Here is a 15,084-nt window from a genome sequence, read left to right on the forward strand (position 1 = left end):
CAAAAGTTGCTGTCACTGATGATCCAGGCATCACTTCAGATCCTACAATGAGCTCCACATGCATCCATGGAGCCTTATAAACATGTAGACCCCTATTGCCTTCAGTGACCTGGCCATACGGAGGTCAGTACAAGATCAAATCCGTCTGCATATTCTGCCACCCACCACAGTACAGGAAACTATAGTCATGAGATGTATTCCCTAAAGGGTTAAGAAGTTCATTGTCAAATTTAAATTGAGTGATTTAGTCAAACAATATCTTTACAACCACAGTATTTGAGTCTTTTAAAACAAATCAGTCTTGTAATTTTTGTAAAAATTGTATCATTTGGAGTCATCCATTAACTCAGGTATACTGAGGTACTGTGATCCTGAGGTACTTTGTTGGGAGTGAAGTGGTGATTGGGCCAAACTCATACAAATGGCAGTGATGTTATGGTCTGGATTGCAATTTCATGCCTGTGGCCTATATTTAATAAGATGCTTCCAAATCTGGACCCAGCTCCTGTACTACTCACAAGTGTGCACATACACACAGAGACCCACTGAAATCCAAGTGTGCACCCACACCAGTGGGGCTTAATACACTAGATTCAAATCTATTCAGACTTTAGGGAAATTCAGGCCCAAATGTTGCAGATCTGGCCCACGTTTAATTAAAAGGTAATTTCTGGAAAAAGAAAAGGTGTCCATTGGTATCAACATGAGTGTGCAAACTTTGTGAAACAAACTAATTTTAAATTGGTGAAAGAGAAAGACAGACAGCAAGAATATAGACTTCTCCAGAATAGAATGAGTGTGTCACAAGTGGGAGTTAGACATTTCTGTGAATGAATCTACTAGAGAAATTAACCTCTAATCATGAGTGTCACAGTTCAGGGCAATTTGTTACCAGATTTGCCCATTACTTTGGGGTATGCTCATTTATTCGGGTTACTTTTCTGGGGGAGGGGATTCTGTAAGACTATCAATGTACTGCTTGTGTCGCTCATGTTTTCATATGGAACTCTACTTCTTCCTTCTGCAAGTCCACTCCCAGTGGAGCTATCCTGCAGGACCTAGGACTGGGTTTCTCCAGCCCCAAAACCAGATGAGCACACACCCACCCACACGTACATTAACAGAGCAAGTCTGAGCAGATCAAGTCAATCAGCACTGTCAAGCTGACCCATTATGTCTCTGGACTCACTGGGCTGGATGAAGCTGAACTTTCAAGCTGCCTCTCCTTATATGTGCCTGGGCTCCATGGACTGGGTCAAGCAGCACTTTCAAGCTGTTACGTTTATGCATCCCAGATTCAGCATGTCCCTATCCCCACTCTAACATCACAATTGTACTGGCAGTAACCTGCTTGATGAGCAAATCCCACAGTATTTTGGGTGCTGCAGGGATTTCTAGCTTAGGTAAAAGAAGTGTTGCTGTAGAGTAAATGGGGGAGGGAAGCTAAAAACACAAAAGCTGAACTTTACTCAAAAGAGAGAGAAGCAATCAACTTAACCATAAAAGTTATTTATTGAATAATAGTGATAGCTACACAAGGAGGGCTTAACCAACATAACATACATTATTAAAAATTAATACCCAAGGTAGAAAGGAAAACAGAGAGAGAAAAGGGGGGGGCTCTCACCTACTCCATGAGGTTTGAACTGTTTGGGGTTCCCAGCTGATGGTGATAGCTCAGGGTCCTGAGAGCAGGAGACAGGCAGAGTCCCCAGTATGATCAGTCAGGAGAAGAAGGAGTCCCAATGGAACTGATGCAGAGTTTGGATCTTAGCATCAGAACCCTGACTAGAGGGTGAGTAGGGATTTTTGTAGAGAAAATACACTCTTGGCTATGGGTGGTGTTTTCTTCCAGGGAGTTCACAATACAACTAGGCTGGTTTCAGTATTTTGGATATCAATCAAGGATTCATTACTAGAATTTGGTCTGATAATTGCTGAGCTGGGTGTGTGCAGGCATAGGTTCATTAGCATCAGGAGCAGAGATTCCCATGCTGAGGTGCTTCCCTGCTTTTTCTGGTCCCAGAGTTCAGTGTGATTCTCTGCTCTCCATTCTGTATACAAATGGAGATGTCTCCCTGTCCCATCTCTCATGCATATGAGTCTAGGGGAGTTGTCTCTGCTCTCCATTTTGTATGCTAATGGAGATGTCTTAATCTTGTCATCCTTGTCACGAGGGGTCTAGGTGTGTCTCCCACCACCCTCCATTGCTCTCTGCAAGTCTTTTCTCTGATAGGTTTTGGTGTAAGCAGAGGCAGGGGAGAAGGTATCTTTCATGAGTCAAACAGGCAGGATAATGCGCCCTGGTTCTGCAAGAACACGGAGCTGACTGGTATCAAGTTGCAGCTATATCTTCCCCTGGGGTCCAGTGAGGAAACCCACTTTTAAAGTCCCAACATCACCTTTCTTGGGTAGAGACCCACATTTCTCCCTCTCCTGAACATGTTTTTTTTCCAGGCGGTGAAGTTCCCTGGCTACACTGAGAATTCCCCTGCAAGTCAGACTGCTTAAGCAGGCCTTCTTTGCTTGTCTCCTCAGAGGTCATAAACAGCACAATAGCCCACAGTAATAAGGTGTCCTATAGCTCTTCCTAAGCAAGCACATTTATTCTTAAGGTGAAAGCATTACAGAGAAAACTTAGTAAAACACTAAAAGAACCTACAGGCATGCTAATAAGCTCACCAGAGGTCACCTCAATTGCATAAAGGGCTTTTGCAGGTGATCAGTCTTTCAAACCCCACACAGGGTTTTTCTGTGGTTACAAGTCCATAATAGCCTAAGCTCAGAACAAGAACCCTCATGAATCTGTGAATCTTTTCTTTATATAGTTTGGGGCTTTGATGTTATCCTCATGAAACAGGTGATCAGCAAAATCCTCTCCTGAAGTTGAAGCCTCAAAAGACTGAGTTCTTGCGTAACTGGAGGGGATATATTTGTATACACCTGCCTCTAGGGATTCCTTGGAAACACATTTAACTTGAAAAGTTCATTCTTTTCTGGCATATTGTTTCAAATAGTCCTTTGAAGCTCCTAACACTTCCCAGTAGGGTGACCAGAAGTACCAGTTTTATAGGGACAGTCCTGATATTCAAGACTGTTTTCTTATATAGGCACCTATTACCCTGCACACTCAGTCCCAATTTTTCTTATTTGCTATCTGGTCACCCTACTTCCCAGGTTTACATTAGTCATATCTCCCTTGTAGAGATGTTACTCACAATTACTCCTGAGAGAATTCTGTGCCACTGCACATGCACAGAATTCATATCTCCTGCAGATTTCTTTTCTTCTCAGAAGAAAAGTGACTGAGAGGGAAGCAAAGGGAAGCCACAAAAGCAGCCATGTGACCCTCCCCAGCAGCATGTTTTGGGTGCCCAGGGCAGTCAGCAGAGTGATAAATCACTGTGGGGCAGTGCGGCGGGGACTGAGGAAGACCCAGCCGGTAGCTTCTACCCTGCGCTAGCCTCAGCTATGAGTCCCAGGACAGGGGCCAGGACTTATTATTCCCTTGCATGGCATCTGGGGCCAGGTCAGATCCACCCCCAGATTTCTCCCCAGGCTGAATGAAGCTCTGAAAATTCTCCCCACTCCCCTGCTTCCTGCCCCCATCACTCCTCAGCTGCAGGCTGAGGGATCACTGTTCAGGGAGCTGCTCCCCGATGCATCCAGACCCCCTCATATTCAGACACTCCCACCAAGCCTCACCGTACCCCACCTAGACCCCCGCCACCACTGAGCTCCAACTAGGTTCACTTGGACCCCCTGCAGGGTCCCATTACCCAGAACCCCCCAACAAACCCCTGTGCATACAGATCCCCCCTGTACCCAGATCCCTCACTGAGCTGCCTGCACCTAGATTGCCCCCCACAGAACCCTCTCAACCCACACCTGCTCCCCCCCGCAGTCAGCCCCTCCCACTTGGATCCTGCCAGGCTGAGCCTGCCTGCCCACATCTGGCACAGAAGGACAGGAAACAGGAGTGTTTCTGGGGCAGGCCTGGTCCTTTTACTATGTCAGGGTTGGGTGCAGCCTCACCGCTGAGTCTGTGTCCTGGGGGGAGCTGCACAGTGATCTCCCACCTCTGTGAAGCCAGTGATCTGTGCTCCTCAATGCCATGCTGGAGCCTCCACATTTCTGCGAATTTTATTTGTCAATTTTAAAATATTATGCACAGAATTTTTAAATTTTTGACACAGAATTTTTAATATTTTGGCATGGAATGCCCTCAGGATTAACACAATCGCCCAATAATAAACATTTTCATTTTTAATACAGTAAACACCTAAAATAGTTTGTTATAATTTGAATGAAGGTTTGAAAGATTATCTGCCCTTATTAGTAAACAAGACAGCTGGAGTACCAAAAAAATTGAATTCCATTTTTGGAAAAACCATCAGCAAAATGAATAGGAAGAGAAAAAACAAAATCACGGTACTCATGAGGAGTAACTGGTTGTAGAAAGAATGTAGTTCAACTAGAAAGCTGCTTAAGGGCTTTAGGCATTCATTCAACTTGCCATAGGACATGTTGTTCTTATAGTCAATAGATTTGGTTAGAAAATGTTGTATAAACTTCCTCACACAACCTGTTCCCATTTGTATTTGAAGGAATATTTTGAATTATGAATAACATTTCTTCTGTTACTCTTCTCTTTTTTCTTCCACTGTGCAATATAATGTGCTTATATTATTTAGGAAGTTGTTTGAATACTGACCAGGTAATTGCTGGGAATACAGGAGTTGAAAGTACACGTACTTCTACTTATGAATACATAAGTACTATTTCCACATCATATTTATACTTAAGTACTCCTGTAATGGTATGCTGGGCACTTACACTTATGTCCTTACAGCAACATGGCACATAGAATGGCTCCTTTATTCAATATGCAATAGGTGCTGCTGGATTTCAGTGGCAGAAGTACGCCTGAAAAGTGTGAATGGAGGTCCCATAACAGTAACATTCCAGGGATTGTGAACGTATCTCATTAAAGGTTACAGTTGCAACAGATTTATATTCTGAAGGTATTCCCTCCTGAGACAAACTCAATGATCCAAACCACAAGGAAGGAAATTGAATTAATTAAAGGAGCTGTAGGCACAGATGTTTCACTACTTTTTCAGGCAAAACCTCAAGTAATTTATTAATGTAAAAATATTTTGTGCAGGCGGGAGGGGATCTTAAGGTAGCAAAAGAATTAAAAAATAAAGCACAGAGCAACAAGACATTGACAGTCTGACATTGACTACTCACATGAGTAAGTGCTCACCAGTGTGAGAAAACCACCCGGTAGCATTGATTGTATAGTTTAGGCACATCCCAGAGTACGAGATGGTGCAAAGTCTGTATTAGGGAGGCAAATGCCTCCTAGAGATTTGTGGTACACAGAGGGAGTACACAAGCTTTATGTGGTGCAATTCACCACTACACTGGTCCCTTTATACACCAAGATTTCTTTGGCATTGAAACTATAGTGATTACACTCAAAAGTCCTTAGACTCGGCAGGCAAAAAGATGAAGAATACTTATTCCTACAGTTCCTTGAAACGTGTAGAGTACAATTTCCTGAGTTGTGATTGTGAGCTGTCACGCAGACACTGGTATTCAGCATTATTCCTTTTCTGATTCAGATAGCTTCAGCCCCTACAAAACTGCAGCACTTTATTTTTAAAGAAATTTCTAAGGAGATTCTGCAGCTTGGTAATGGAGAAGTAAAGTTTAGGAGAAGCATCTGCTGATCAAGCTTGTTTTGTGTTTTCAGAAACCATGCTCAGTAAGCACAGGATATTGCCACTGAATTGGAGCATAGACATTTGAAGGATCATGATACAGCCTAAGATCACTTAACCTGCAGAGTATCTAACTGGGACTCACATACAGTAGGCATAAAAAAAAAATACAGGAAAAAAGAAATGAAAATGTATCAGAAGTCTCAGTCCATTAGCAACTTAGAGAACCTATGTACAAATAAAAATTTCTCAACAGATGAATCTGTCACAGCTGTGTAATTCCATTTAAAGGCAATGGGTTTAGACAGGTGTCACAAAAATAATTTCAAGAGACCGGGACCATGCAAGTGTGAGGATCAAATCTGGCTCGCAGAACTTCTATTACTGGTGGAGATGTGTAAGAGAATTCTCAGGGCCTAGGATGAATTTGCCAATTTATTTTTCTTTTGGAAAAAATATTTTTACTTGTAAACAAAGTACTCTTAAAACACAATTGTAGCTGTGTTGGTCCCATGGACATGCAATAAGCAGACATCCACAACATCATTTTTACAGTCATTTATCAGACTAGAAATGCAGTTTAAAGGTATTAGAAACTTAGACTTTTTTATTGTTTAGTTACCATTGTTTTTAGAGCTAAAGGGCTAATTCCAGGCTACCAAAGAGGGCAATATCGATTTCAAACCAAAGCAGGTAGTGATTCTGTGAATGTATGTTTGTTTCACTGTTCCAGAGATCTTTGTGAGAAAGGGCACTCAGTCAGGTGGGTTGTTTTCCTTCTTATCCTCTTTTTTGTGATCTTCTTCTCACAGTTGTGCTGCCAAAGAAAAAGTTCTGCCTTTCCTGGAAGTGGCAGCTCTTATTTTGTTACCAGGGCCGGCTCCAGGCACCAGACGACAAAGTATCTATTGGGTTTCCGGGAAGTGAGCGGGCGAAGCCCGCCCACTGCTAAAGGATCCTCCCCCAGCCTAAGGGGAGGACCCACAGGACCACAGAAGCCCACTGATTACGGGGGACAACTAATAAAAGAACAGGGACGGGAGTGAGGTCAGAGGGTCATAAGAAGGGAGCCAGACGGGGACACCGAGCAGAGAACCCCGGACAGAGCCCACTGCTCCTCGAAGGCATCAAGGGAACCAGTGGACGCCGCCCAGAGGAACTCTGCCCGGATACGTGAACGGACCATGGACCGGAAACAAGCCCCACAGTCACCGGAGTCTCCATCGGCCAACCTCCGCTCCCTGGTTGTGTAGATGGCTTTTTTTAGCCAGGGCGAGGAGGAGGTTGACCAGGAGGTCCCGGGACTTCGTGGGGCCACGGATAGGGAGTGTGTAGAGAAGGGAGAAAAGTGCATGTGCTTGGGGTGGCACATTGAAAGGGGAGGCATTCCAGCCAATCTTGGGGCGGCTAGCCCAGCCCTGCAGGGACACGGACCCTGTCCCAGGGGGCGGGGCAGGAACTAGCGATCCCCGCTGCTCATTGTGCAGCCAGGCTCCCCGGGACACGCCACTCCCTGCTGCCTGCACTGGTCTCTGCCTCCCATGCCATTTTGAGCCCAGCCTGGCCAAGCCACCTTTAAAGGAGTGGCTGAGCCACCACCTTCTGCAACCTCTGGGCACTGGAAGGAGGGAGGGTTCTGTGGCGGCCCAGTGGGCAGTGGAGAGGTGGGCCCCGCCGATCCCAGCGCCCGCTGTTTGGACTGTGCCGAGCCCTGCTGCAATGCCGGCCCCGCCCGGAGGTCGCAGACCCCAGCCAGTGCTGCTTGTGTCTGCCCTCTCGGAGCCTGCCCTGCTGGGAGAGGCACCCCAAGGCCGGAGGGGGAGCCCCTCTCACCCGGCTGTGAGCGGGCTACAGCGCCTGGCTGCCCACGGGTGGAGGTAGTGGGCAGGTGCTGCCCTTCGAGCTCCCTGCAGCTGCCCCTTTTTTTTTTGCCTGGGGCGACAGAAAAGCTAGAGCCAGTCCTATGTGTTACACAAGATGTAATAAAGGTGAATGTTGGGAGGCCACCAAAAAGGATCACACTCGATCACTCCAGGCAGACACCACAAAAATGAAGGCTGTTGTCTCCAATGCTGAATGAACAGGGCAGGAGGAAATAAATACTACACAGCTGAGAATTCTGCAGAGAGCTCGAGGAATATATCTCGGGAAAGGAAGATGATAAATAAGATACTGAGCACTACTTAATTTGAGCTGCCTTGAATAAATAATCACATTTTATACTAAATGACTCATTTGCTTCAGTCAAAATACAACAAAAGTGCTGTGGAGAAAATTACAATGAGAACACTCCTTACTTCAATAATTTCCTACATTATATAATCCTGGCCCTGCAATGCACTGGCAAGGAGGTTCTCCACAATACGAGTTGTTCCTGTATGGCTGCAGCAGCACATCTATCCTTTTCTCTTCATTCTTACTGCTCAAACCTTGTTCTTGCCTTATCTACTGCAATTTCTGTTTCTCTCCTCCCCTCTGTACATCAGTACTCCCCCATTATTGCCCAAGAGAGAATTACCCTATTGCTTTTACAAGGGCCTCCTACACTCTCTAAAGCAAACCTCTAAGAATTATCCAATATTGAAATCATCCTCCCCATAATCAAAGAGGATTACATGTTAATGAGCCTATCAATTCCACTCCTAAATTAACTGGTGTAGCTGTTCAGTAATTTAAGAAACTCCCTTAGCCAAGGGGATATGTAGATCTAAGGCCTAGATCCACAAAGGTACTTAACTGCCTAAACCCCAGATTTAGATGTCTACATCTCAATTTATGCTGCATTGCAATCCATATAACTCCTGCTCAGCTGCTGCTTTATCCTGTGCCTAAACTCCCCTGGCACCTAAATTTTCAGAGTAAAATTTCCCTAGGCACCTATGTTTCTGCCTCTGAGCATACACTGCTGCCTCACTCTAGGTGTCTGAATGCCTATTTCCCACCAAAGCCCCAGTTTGAGCCACAAACCAGGGGAAGATAAACATTCCTCAGCCCAACCTGAGCATTGGGCCCAATCTAGTAGATGAGTTCACATCAGGTCCCATTCAAAATCTGGCCAGAGGAGGAGATAGTGACCTGATAACTTCTAGCCTAGGGATTATAGTACTCTTGTGGGAAGACCAGGCTCAACTTTCCCCTGTCTGTGGTGGAGAAAGGAGCTGAACCTCTCTGGAGAGTTCTCTAACCACTGAGCTGCAGAATAGGCTGATGTGAGGCTTCCTCAATCTCTCCTGTTGATCAGTTACAATTTGGATAAATAAGAGTCATTGGAGCAGAAGGACTGGCTGTTGGGTCTCCCACCTCCCTTCTGGGTGCCCTAAGCACTGGGTTGTAGAGTAATTCACACTCAGTCTGGCCCAGCATATTCCATAGCTCAGTGGTTAGAGAACTTGCCTATGAGGTGTTAGAGATCCCTGTTCAAATCCTTTCCCCTTCTTCCCCCTCAGAGAGAGGAACTGAACATGAGTCTCCTACATCCTAGCTGAGTGCACTAACTATTGGGCTCAAAGTTATAACTTGGCACCAGGTCCTCCTTCTACCTTTTTTGTGTAGAGTGAAGCAGGTCCCTAGCTCATTCTCACAAGAAATGATGTACGTGCTGTGACAGGGTGGGGCATCCCCCTCCAGTGCAGTGTGACTGCATCCCATCCCTCAAGCCGCCTTCTGCCACTAGGCAGTGATGCCTAAGGGTTTAAGTCCAACAAATGGTTCTTTGCTGTAGGAATATGTGACCTAGGAGTCAGAGTCCACAGTAATACCCTGATCCACAGGGCAGTGATGCCTAGTAGCCAGAGTCAATAGCAATACCATGACTCATAGGGTAGTGAGCCTAATGGCCTGAAAAGGTGAGGGCCACAACCTACAGAGGGGGTGGTGGCTGGGTAGGGAGACCCAGGCCCACCCTACTCCACCAGGTCCCAGCCCAGGGCCCTGGCAGCAGCAAGTGAGGTCACCACCAAGTCAGTGGGGATCAGATCACAAAACATGGACTATGCTGGGGATTATGGCTAGTCCCTCCCCATGACTGCTTCCTACCATGACTTCTGTGTTCATGTTCTGAGTGACTGCAGGGTTCCCAGGTTCCTCTGCCTAGGCTGGTCCTGATGGCTTCAAAGTTCCTGGAGTGTCTACAGGCATCAGGGTGTCTGCCAGTTTCTCCATGTCTCCAGCTTCCACTTTCAGCAACCGCCACAGCTCTGAAGCAGACACCTGCAACAGACATCCTTCCTCTCCAGCAGTCAGCCCCAACTGAGCTGGGCTGCTCCCTCATATACTGGTGCTACATCTCAAGCATGCCCAGTAGGAATGTGGGGGCATGGCTTTCTCAGCCCACAGTGAGGAGTTAACTTCTCTTTCCCTATCCAGTGTGGGTGAGTGCATCCTGTCACAGGCACCTATGCCACCTGATTGCAGGAGACAGGTTCCTAGCTGTGGATTGCTAATAGAGACAGGTGCCTCCCTGCAGCCCAGACTTAGGCACCCATCTCTGTGAGAGGGTCAGGGCTTAGGATACATCCCACTGGCTAGCTTTGGTGATCCCCTCCCCCCTATTCAGTGTGCTGGCTTTTGTGGATCCCATTCTCAGGCACTTGTCTCTCTCCATTCATCGTATAAGAAGCCTAGGTGCCTAGCTCAGGCATTGTGGATTGCAGTCTTGGGGCTGGTCTACACTACGGGGAAAAATCGATCTTAGATACGAAACTTCAGCTACATGAATAACGTAGCTGAAGTCGAATATCTAAGATCGGATTACTCACCCGTCCTCACCGCGCGGGATTGATGTCCGCGGCTCCCCCTGTCGATTCCGGAACTCCGTTGGGGTTGGTGGAGTTCCGGAATCGATATAAGCGCGCTCGGGGATCGATATATCGTGTCTAGATGAGACGCGATATATCGATCCCCGAGCAACCGATTGTAACCCACCGATACGGCGGGTAGTGTAGACGTAGCCTTGTTCAAGTGCTTTTCTAGATGCCTAAAAGTTAGGTGCTATGATACTGAGAGTCACCACTCCTAAGTGCCTTTGTGGATCTGGGCCCAAAAAACTCATAGTCTAGAAAATAAGAACCTCTCACTCCTGCTTTTGTCCCTGTACATTGGCTAAAAGGGCTGGAGTGCCTTAAAGAGGTCCTAATAGTTCCCTTTCTGACCAGGGGAGAATTCCCCAGAGTAAGCTCTGAAAAGACAGGTATAAGGCTGTCCTCCAACAACTCCCTTGAAAGCCCTGGTGTTGGGGGCATGACAGGGCTGGTGTCACAGCAGTTAGCAATGCAGCCCATGAGGTAGCCTGGGGAGAATTCTATAACTTAAGGACCTCTGCCACCCCTGGAGCAGCCCAGGAACAGTAAGGCACAAAGATGCCTTACTGTGTGCTGTGAGTTCTGTGCTGTACCCTATAGAGGCACAGCAAAGAATCTCACCCCAGCTCCAGGGCAAGTTACTGGTAAATAAAAATCATTATCGATTCAAATGTATGTGGGTTATGTAAGTAACCCTCCTTTTTACTATTTAGGAAATATTTCTTATGTTTGCAAAGTCATCAATAAATGTATGAAAAAATACGTTTCTGGTACTTAAGTCAAATTGTTTTTCATGTAGGGTTGTGATCTCAGTTACTCTGATATAAGGTGGATAGATAGCTGGCTAGATCATTGGGCTCAACAGGTAGTTATCAATGGCTCCATGTCTAGTTGGCAGCTGGTTTCAAGCGGAGTGTCCCAAGAGTTGGTCCTGGGGCCAGTTTTGTTCAATATCTTCATTAATAATCTGGAGGATGGCATGGATTGCACCCTCTGCAAGTTTGCAGATGACACTAAACTGGGAGGAGTGGTAGATACGCAGGAGGGTAGAGATAGGATACAGAGGGACCTAGACAAATTAGAGGATTGGGCCAAAAGAAATCTGATGACGTTAACCAAGGACAGGTGCAGAGTCCTGCACTTAGGATGGAAGAATTCCATGCACTACTACAGACTAGGAATCAAGTGGCAAGGCAGTCGTTTTGCAGAAAAGGACCTAGGGGTTACAGTGGACAAGAAGATGGATATGAGTCAACAATGTGCCCTTGTTGCCAAGAAGGCTAATGGCATTTTGGGCTCTATAAGTAGGAGCACTGCCAGCAGATCGAGGGACGTGATCATTCTCCTCTATTTGGCATTGGTGAGGCCTCATTTGGAGTACTGTGTCCAGTTTTGGGCCCCACACTAGAAGAAGGATGCGGAAAAATTGGAAAGAGTCCAGCGGAAGGCAACAAAAATGACTAGAGGCCTGGAGCACATGACTTATGAGGAGAGGCAGAGGGAACTGGGATTGTTTAGTCTGCAGAAGAGGAAAATGAGGGGGGATTTGATAGTTGCTTTCAACTACCTGAAAGGGGGGTCCAAAGAGGATGGATCTAGACTGTTGTCAGGATACCAGATGACAGAACAAGGAGCAATGGTGTCAAGTTGCAGTGGAGAAGTTTAGGTTGGATATTAGGAAAAACTTTTTCACTAGGAGGGTGGTGAAGCACTGGAAGGGGTTACCTAGGGAGGTGGTGGAAACTCCTTCCTTGGAGGTTTTTAAGGTCAGGCTTAACAAAGCCCTGGCTGGGTTGATTTAGTTGGGGATTGGACCTGCTTTGAGCAGTGGGTTGGACTAGATGACCTCCTGAGTTCCCTTCCAACCCTAATATTCTATGATTCTAAGTCTAGAGTATCTCCACCGAAAACAATATAGTTAGTTACACTCATATAAACAAGTGTAAGTGAACTCAATATCTGACCCTTCATATCCATTACATTTAACTTCTCAGCAACTTTAATGATTTTTGATCTCCAAATACTTCTAAAACACATCTAAGCTCTGTGCGAGCCAGGCTTTTAGTTTCATTGTAGCTCTGCTCTAAATTCTATGTCTTCAATCATTTAGGATGTTTGGGACTTACTGCTCTACTAACCAATACATATTACTTGTTTAGCTTTCATCAGAATTGTTGTAAGATCTGAAGTTCTCTTGGATAACTGCAAATACATTGACAGAAAAAATGCCAGTCCTTGTATGGACAGCTGTTCATCCTGAAACTTGTTTCATTGTGCCATGTTATGCAATAACGTGATGTAATGAAATGTCTTATTCCAAAATGAAAGAAAAATATACTAGTTTTAGAATTGGGATGCTGTTCATTTGAATACTAAATATAGTATCATATCTGAAATGCAAACAGGGACTTTGGCTGGGAAAATGTTACTACTTTATGGCATTGGCTGTACAATTATGACCTAAGATAGAAATGCATTTCACAAGAATTTGTCAGAATCATATCTTCTTCTGAATCTCTGTTTATTGAAAGCTTTACAGAGTAACATTATCTCTGATATATTTTTAATGAAACCAAATAATTTGTTAAAATTCCTCAATGGAACCTTACCCCGGCTTAATGATAAAGGATTCTCTCCCACCTGCAAAAACTTTTTCTGTATGAAATCCTGAACCGTGTCTGTCTTTGCTATCTAAAATCAAACAGAAAATGCTTTCTTTGTTAATGAGACTTCTGAAAAACATCACTGATGTAATAGGCCAGATTAAAAACTGTAGGAAACAAATAAATCAACAATTTCAGCCTGGAACAGAGCATATAAAAGGTAAAGATAATATGGGTAAATGACCATAGTCAGTTTAGTCTAGGTTCTGAATTTGAATCTTGTTTTTTAAAAGCACAGGGGGAGGTAACAAAATCTAAACTGAAATGTGTTTGTGATATTTGAGAGTTTCAGTTAACAATTACTTTATCAATATAACCACTGAACTGCAGTATTTTGAGATAAACAACAGTATTCTAAGAGTGTACAGAAACAAATTATGACACTGACTAGCAACTAAAGTGAAACTGAACATTCCAGGTTTATTGCCCAAGCTAAGAGAAATCCAAATAATAAACATTATGGATAAAAAGTGGTGTTATGGCAGGCATTTACCTCTAGAATGTTCCCTTGTATGAAGGCTGTTGTGTCTGCTCCCATGCTCCCTTTTGGCTCAGTGCAGAACTGTGGGTATGACCCTGCCTTTGTTTCCCCTACTGGGCCTTTCAATGAGCTCAATGAGGCTTTGATCCAGTGAATGGTGCCCCATCAGGTGTCTAATTTATTTAACCAAAGACTGAACATGGCACATAAGCAAACCTTCACCCCATCATTTAGCTGGATGTGTAAACCTTTGTCTTCCCCACCTGAGTCCAATCTGTTTCTTTAGCAAAGCATGAAGTTGAATGCAGGTTCAATTGAACAAATGAAACTTAATTAAAACCCGTGGTCTGCTCTGTTCATATGCTTGAGTTGCTTCCAGCCTACTCCACCTGTTCCCCTGGTGTCCTTCCAATAAAAGTCCTTCCAGGGAACATGGGCCCTCTGACTCTAGTTCCTCTGATGATGATACACTTTCCCTAGTTTGCAAACATTTTAATATGAACATTTAAATCAAATAATTGATGCCCAGACCACTACCCCATGTCTCTTCAGCCAGAGGTTGCTAGTACATAACTCAGTTTGTGTCTTGTCTTTACCACAGAGTCAACTGGTTACATCACCTTAGAGATCCTTTGTGTTCCTCAATAGGTGACCTATCTCAGGAGTGACCTATCTCTCTGCAGAGTATGCGCCATCCCTGGGGAGTTGCCCTCCAGATGGTTCTCTGTATCTTCATTCTGTGATGATCTCTGTAAACTCTCTCTGGGTGTTGTGTCTACTGGCTCAGGAGTATTGCTGTTCCTTCAGATCACTTGTCCCTCTTGCATAGTCCCTGCCTATAACCTGAGTGTCACTGTACCCTCCACTGCTCCTTTAGCCCACTTCACCTCTGGTGTCTCTCTAAAGGCTAGATCCTCACAGCAGTGCCTGTCTCCAGTGCTGGCAGGTCCTTGGTGGATGTGTCATACTGTAGTGCCTGCTTCCTCTGCTTGTTGGCAACCTCCTCTCAGTGGTGTCTCCATCCTTTTGGTTGCATGGTTTTTGTCCTGTGTCCCATCAGTGTCTGCACTGGACTGTTTCACCATCCTTGTGATGGGGTATTCCTGTATGTCAAAAAATGCTAAAAAGGGCTCTGAATCAGAAGAAATAGCCTTGTAAGAGTCTCTTAGCTGTTTTCACAGCTGATTTCACCTTACCATTATTCTGGGTATGCTGGAAGGAAGTATGTTGGTCAAACTCCCATATGAGTGCAAATTCCTTGAATTCTTCCAAGGCAAATTGTGGTCTGTTGTCAGTGAATGCCAAATCTCCCAAAGGGAGCCAATCGTTGACTTGCTTCTTGTATCAGGCCATGCATCAATCTACTAAAAATGTGTGGAGTTGTCATTGTAATTAAATATTAAATATAGTGG

This window comes from Chelonoidis abingdonii, chromosome 1 (genome assembly GCF_003597395.2).
Source record: "Chelonoidis abingdonii isolate Lonesome George chromosome 1, CheloAbing_2.0, whole genome shotgun sequence".
Taxonomy (NCBI): domain Eukaryota; kingdom Metazoa; phylum Chordata; order Testudines; family Testudinidae; genus Chelonoidis; species Chelonoidis abingdonii.